Source organism: Protobothrops mucrosquamatus, unplaced genomic scaffold, assembly GCF_001527695.2.
Source record: "Protobothrops mucrosquamatus isolate PMUCROS unplaced genomic scaffold, P.Mucros_1.0 scaffold2112, whole genome shotgun sequence".
Lineage (NCBI taxonomy): Eukaryota > Metazoa > Chordata > Lepidosauria > Squamata > Viperidae > Protobothrops > Protobothrops mucrosquamatus.
This window is the reverse complement of record NW_015388213.1, coordinates 184412-191754: the sequence shown is the minus strand read 5'-3', so window position 1 is coordinate 191754 and position 7343 is coordinate 184412.

Here is a 7343-nt window from a genome sequence, read left to right as displayed (position 1 = left end):
TAGGAAGATTCTTTACAATTAAACAATTTATTCTACTACTACTACTATTACCCTTACCCCTACCCCTATTCTTATTTCCCATTTTGAATTCTGAGAATTCAAGGTTACCCAGTGAACTTCATAGCTGAGTGAGGATTTCAACAATTCTTAGTTCTTTTATTCCGATTTTCTCTGCAAAGTCAGTTGGCAACGCCACAATTTTTTGCTAATTAATTTCTATACCATCATGCTAAGTATATTGAAATGTAACTAAACTGAAATTAAACACTTTAATCACTGTAAACAGAAGATGTTGTTGGTATACAGTACTTTCAAACATCAGAACCACTTTCGAGAATTAACCGTACACTGGGAAACGAACACATTGGCAGTGTTCCTGTTGTCATTGGGCATTACATCTACATTAAACCATGAAGGAAACGGATCAGATTTCTTTCTTTTGTTACGTATGCACATGACTGAAAAAAGAAAAAAGCCTGTGACTCCGAACTAGTTTGCTTTATGTTGCAATGTCTTTTGTGCAAAGCCTCAGAGAGCAATTTGATACTACCTTATAGTACAAAAATATAAAATGAATAAGTGCAAAGCCAAACACTGAGGTGAATTTCTGTTCAAGATTTAAGCCAGTCTTCCAGCAGTCACCTACATAATGATTTTTGGAGAAATGTATAGTAGTCAGTCTAAAAGGGAACCAAATGGAAAGATTATAATTGGTAATGTGTTTCTTTGTAGTCAATATTTAAAACATAATTCTGCATTAGAGTGTACAGTGGTTCAAGCTAGGGATATCCACAGGGGAGGGCTCAACATAGTCAGTATGGTGGCCTCAATTACCCAATCAAAGCCACACTTCCTTTCTTATATATGTTGTGGTACAGGTAAAAAAAACAGGTTGTGACCAGCATCTTGATTTTTTTTTTAATCCCCTCCTTGCAGGACCCCTGATTCAAACCCTTCTTTCATTTTGAAATGCCAAGTGGGCTGCACCAAAGCAGACTCAGAAGCAAGAAACAGATTCTGCTGCTAACTCTCATTTTTGCCTGTGTTGAGTAGAAAACAGTACAATGTATAGTTAGCTTAATTGCACAGAATGGCTGCATTGGCAGAGTCACATAAGTATCCCAGAAAACAACTTGTGTTCTTTTGTGATGCATATATGTGTATGAGCACCACACTCTAGAGTTGGAGATGACTGGATAGAAAAATCTTTACACACACATACACACACACACAAACATACATATATATTAGACACATATACATAAATATATACCTATATCTATCTTTATATCTATATGAGATAGATGGTGTTTCCCTGAAAGTAAGACCTACTCTGAAAATAAGCCCTAGCTTGATTTTGGGGGGTGGGCCTAATATAAGACCTACCCCCCAAATAAGCCCTAGTTTTCGAGCGAGGCACACAACTAAAAATCAAGCTAGGGCCCCGCACCCACTTACCTTGCAGCCAGGCCTCTCCTCACCGGCCCACTTCTGCGGTGTCCCCAGGCTTGCATTTTGCAGGCATTTCCGGAAGGCCACTGCAGCCGAGAATCGAGCTCTGTTCTCAGCTGCAGTGGCCTTTTGGAAAGGCCTTTAACTGCGAAATGCAGACCGGAGCTCCATTCTCAGCTGCAGAATGAAGCTGCTCCTGTGGCCACAGAAGAAGTGGGCTGGCTGGGTGGGGCTATTGGTGCCAGAGGTGAGTGGAAAAGACCCCCCCCCCCAAATAAGACCTGGTGCCTCTTTTGGAGAAAAAAAAATAAGACCAGGTCTTATTTTTGAGGAAACACGGTAGATGATAGATAGATAGATAGATAGATAGATAGATAGATAGATAGATAGATAGATAGATAGATAGATAGATAGATAGATAGATAGATAGATAGATAGATAGATAGATAGACTGACAGACAGACACATACAAAATGTTTACAATTATTTATATACACTAAGAAATCTTTTTATGGCATATATGTCTGGTAGGTGTTCACATAGTAACAGCCATCCTCTGATTTAAACAGGTAGCTTCTAACTTTTCCTCCCTGTTACCTAAAGATGCTACAAAAGAATTTTGCCACCCATAGTCTAAAGATACGTTGCTACAGTTGAACTTTCATGGTCCATCAAAAAATAAATAAATTCCTGGATTTTGTGATAGCAAAACCGGTCTTGGTAATGCACTGTTTCTCCTTTTACTCCAGTGACTGAAATGTTTCTATTTGTAGTTAAGATGGAGTTTCACTAGAAAAATGCTTTGTATGAAATGGTAAGAAAAAAGAAAAGAAAAGGGAAAAGAGAAAAGAAAAGAAAAAAGAAAAGAAGGGAGGAGAGGGGAAGAGAGGAGAAGAGAGGAGAAGACAGGACAGGACAGGACAAGACAGGAGAAGGGACCGGAAAGGTGGAGAGATGAGGCGTAGGGACGGAGAGGTCAGGAGAAAAAGAAAAGAAAAGAAAGGAGGGGGGAGGGGAGGAAAGGATGGGAGAAGGGACGGGAGAGGGGAGGGGAGGGGAGAAGAGAAGAAAAGAAAAGAAAAGAAAAGAAAAGAAAAGAGGGAAGGACAGGACAGGATAAGGAATGAGAGAGGAGGAGAGGGGAGGTGGAGGGAGGGAGAGGAGAGGAGAAAAAGAAAAGAAAAAAGAGAAAAGAAGAGAAGAAAAGAAAAGAGGGGAGGGGAGGAAAGGATTGGAGAAGGGACAGGTGAGGGGAGGGTAGAAGAGAAGAGAAGAAAGAAAAGAAAAGAAAAAGAAAAGAAAAGAAAAAAGGGGAGAGGAGAGGACAGGAGAGGACAGGAGAAGGAATGAGAGAGGAGGAGAGGGGAGGCGGAGGGAGGGAGAGGAGAGGAGAAAAAGAAAAGAGAAAAGAGAAAAGAAAAGAAAAGAAAGGAGGGGAGGGGAGGGGAGGAAACGTTTGGAGAAGGGACAGGTGAGGGGAGGGTAGAAGAGAAGAAAGAAAAGAAAAAGAAAAGAAAAGAGGAGAGGGGAGGGGAGGAGAGGAGAGGAGAGGAGAGGACAGGAGAAGGAACGAGAGAGGAGGAGAGGGGAGGGGAAAGGAGGAGGAGAAAAAGAAAAAAGAAAAAAAAATAAAGGAGGGGGAGGAGAGGGGAGGAGATGAAAGGATGGGAGAAGGGACAGGAGAGGGGGAAAGGGGAGAGGAGAAGAGAAAAAAGAAAAGAAAAGAAAAAGAAAAAGAAACTTATTGGCCTGTACAAGGGCTGTGGCTAAGATCCAAAGAACTACTTTAAGCATTTCTAAGAGATTTACTTGGCCCGATGGAAGGGTGAATGCTTTTGTCTGAATTACAAAAACTCTTCCATAAATCGCATCACTTTTGAAAATGTCATCTGTTAGTTGCTATTTAGCAGGGAGGATTAAGTTTTGAGAAGCAGAAGCCCAAGTCTCCTCTTGGCTTGGGTTCCTCTTTGGATGTTGAACATTTGGCATATTTAGGCGTCTCTCTGGCTTTTTACAAATTAAAATCCTTTTAAATTCAGAACTGGCAATGTTTCCAGGATACTTAGTGGAAGCATTTTATTTTCTTGTTGGAGTGATCCAATCCTCACTCCTCAATTTATATGAAAAAAAAATCTTTCAGACATTTGATTAGTTAAATCACACCCAGACCAATTATATGTAGGAAATATGTAGTTTGTATAGAGCAATCTTGGCTCTTTTATGATTCGTGGACTTCAACTCCCAGAATTCCTGAGCCAGCCACGCTGAAGAGAAAGGGAGAGGTTTCCATGCTGAGCCATGCTGGCTCAGGAATTCTGGGAGTTGAAGTCCACGAGTCATAAAAGAGCCAAGGTTGCCTACCCCTGGGATAGAAGATTTGGTAAATGTAAAGTCAGTCTGAGAATACCACAGTATGGATCACAATCTACGTAGCATTATATAGTGACTTGTTGCAAGATGGTCCATCTGTTTGAATTGGATCATGCTTGGCATTTGATTTCAGCAGATGCAGCTGAAAGCACACAGATGAACCCAGGACCTACTAGGCAGGCCTGTGACCCATTGGTTCATCCTTCGAAAGAAAGGTAATAATAATAAGTCATAATAAGTCATTATTTATTTTCCTAAGCATATAAACAGAATGACCCCAGCAGGCAAATACGCAGTGGGACTGGAAGTTACTTCTGACTTTCCACGGGCTTCCCCATAGATTTTCCTTGTGGGAAACTGGCATTGGAAATCACAATCGCACGACTGTGGGGATACTGCAATGGACCCATGTTTGTGAATAAAACAGGTTTGAACATCATGGAAATTTCAATTCCACCGGAGTAATGGGCGCCAATCCTTTTAATGCATTATTTAAGGATTTCAAGTACCTTGATTCAAACATTGTTGTAATATAATACACCGTTTGGGCTAACTTGAGGATATAAGCAGATAAACCAAATGAGAGTTTTATTAATATATAGATGTGCAGCTCTTTATATTTTCTCAGGATTGCGCAAGGGCTGTGGAGAGCTCTGGAGCATTTTGGGAAATTGATTTCAAAGTATTGCACAGCCCTACCATTTTTATTATGTTTTGTATGTGGAATCATCAATCTTAGGTGCCATAATTTTTAAGAAAAATGAAGCGGAAAAATCCTATTTGTTCCTCTTGTTGAAGAGACTTTTAGCTTGTTTAACTTGAGGACGTGGACAAACTGCTTTGAATTATAAACCTTCCACCTCTTCCTCAGACCCTTGGCTGTAAACTTGGGCAAGTTCTCATTGATCTTTCTGGTCCCTTTCATAGTAATGAAAACAGGATCAAATATTTTCTAAATGCCCACTGAGCCTGAAAAAAGAAACCTAAATTGCTATTGTTAAGCAACATTTTAGGCAACTTCCTGGGTCAGTTGAAGCAAACTGTATTTATTTGTTTTCAATTCTATCTCTATGTTTGTATAATTCTAGATGGTTTCCCTAATGCTCATGTCCCCTTTTCCCCCCACAACACAATACAGTGAGGATTGAGTTGATAAAGAGAGTGTGATTGGTTCAAAGTGTATGGAGATGACCGGACTGAGCCCAAGGGAGGGGTTAAACACATCATCAGTCTTGAATCCCTTTGTGCCCACAAGAGATCTAAATCCAGCCCACCTTGAATTCCATTGAGTCTTATCTACCGTCAGTTTGCTTGGACTACGGGTAGTTGGGAGTTGGTCCATGAGTCATAAAAGAGCCAAGGTTGCCTACCCCTGGCTTGGACCGTTCGTAATAGTAAAGATCACATTCTTGTAGAGAACTTAAGCTTACAATAATCTTTATACCCATTTGAATTGCCTGGATCTTCTGATTTCCCTGGTGCTTGACACACAAAGTCACCCAGAAATCCTGCTACTAAATTTTGCCAGGAATCTTGACTTCTCCAGCATGTTTTCAGGAGGAAAAGAAACAAAAATACCCAGTGCAGGAGTCTCTTTATAAAATAAAATGTACCCCCCCACACACACACACAAAGGAGTGTCCATCCCACTGCACTGAATCCCTCATGGCGTGCTTACTTTCTATTTAGTTTCTAGGCCAGGCGGTACCACAGTTTTTAATTCTGTTCTTTAAACTTCTTTTGTAGTTTGAGGTTTGGTCTGAAGAGATCATCAGATTGTCAGCATGATCAAATCCCCCAATCCAAGTAAGGACATCAAGACAGTTGAGTGGTGGATCCTGGTAAACAAGCTGAAATCTAATCCTGACAAGGTAAACATGATCTGGGCTAGATCATCTACTGATATGGATGGAGAGGGACAACCTGTTCCGAGACCAGCAGCACATCCCCCAATGATGTAAATATTCCATTTGGAAAAATGTGAGGACTTTTTATAGAACTGCACATGGCACAAGAGCTCTGGTTTAAGCAGATTTGACTCTTGCCCTTGCCCAGGCACTTCACAGTGAAGCTGGAAGCAGATGAGTTTCTGTAATTCATGCTTTGATTGACTGAAGTTCAGACCGTTGTCAAGCTCTTTATATGGAACTTGAAGAAGGCGTAGAACAGGGCTCTCCAACCTTGGCAAATTTAAGACTTCTGGACTTCAACTCCCAGAATGCTGGCTGAGGAATTCTGGGAGTTGAAGTCCACAAGTCTTAAAGTTGCCAAGGTTGGAGACCCCTGGCATAGAAGATTGGCACAAAAAATGGGCAGCAGGAATGCTTGCAGAAGGGATGCATTCTGGGTATATTATATACTTATAAATAAAGTGCTGCTTTTAACCTCTCAACCCCAAAATAATCTGCACCAGTTTATCTGTACAACTGCTGTAGATGCAACAGGCCTATTATTGTAATTACTTTTAGATTGTTGCTGTCTGGAGTATTTACTTTAATAACCCCATCACCATGGAAGTAGTGGGAAAATATATGCTCTTATTTATTTATTTAGAAGATCCCTCAAAGTCCGTTTTTAGATGACTGTTTACATTTCTCAGCTTTTGAACAATCATTTGGCTTTTTTCAGCTGATCCTGTTTTAAATTTCTGTGCCTGCTGGCTCTAATGTTTCACCAGTGATTCTATAATTTTAATATTTGTGTTTATACATGCAGTGGGCTACTTGAGTAGATATTCTATAAAATGAAAATAAGAGAAAGAGAAAGAGAAATACACAACAAAGGTAAGGTGTTTTTTTTATTTTAGCAAACAGGTATATATAATTGTGATTATAATTCAGGAAATCCCATTGAACACCATGGCCCAGCAAAGTAGAAAATGCAGATTAGTGCTATCCAGTTTGAAATAAGAAGGAGAATGTGTTTATTTTATATTCTTTTCTTCAAGAATTTGTACAAAGAAACCTCCTTCCTCCATGTTTTTCTAAAACAACTTGGATAGGCTGGCTAACAGATACTATAGTAAATGAACATCCATGGCTAAGATTGGACTTGAACCTGCTCTTTCTAATTCTAATACTTCAAACACCAACATCACTGGATCACACTAGTCCTCATGATCCTGCCCGTTGGATGAACCTTATGATTTATTTGTAGTAAAGATGCACACCTAAATAAATGCAGATCCAAAATTTCAAGCATGCATTGATGTTAGGAATATCTATTGCCTAAATATTACTAATTCAAATGTGCTCAACAAATAGCTATGATAAATAAAATGATTTTGATTGCCTTATTGCAGGTGTATTTTACAATAAAAATTGGAAAGTTTTGCTGATACAGTGTGTCTAAACTGATTTTGGTAGGGGGAAAAGTGAATGCTATAAAGAACAAAGATAAATGAACAACAAGAAGAGTTATTTTATCATGCATGACGGATGTGTAGAAATTTAGAAATTTTGCACTTACAGAGATTCAGAGGATTTTAAAGATTAATATTGGACTGAAAACAGAACTTTTCT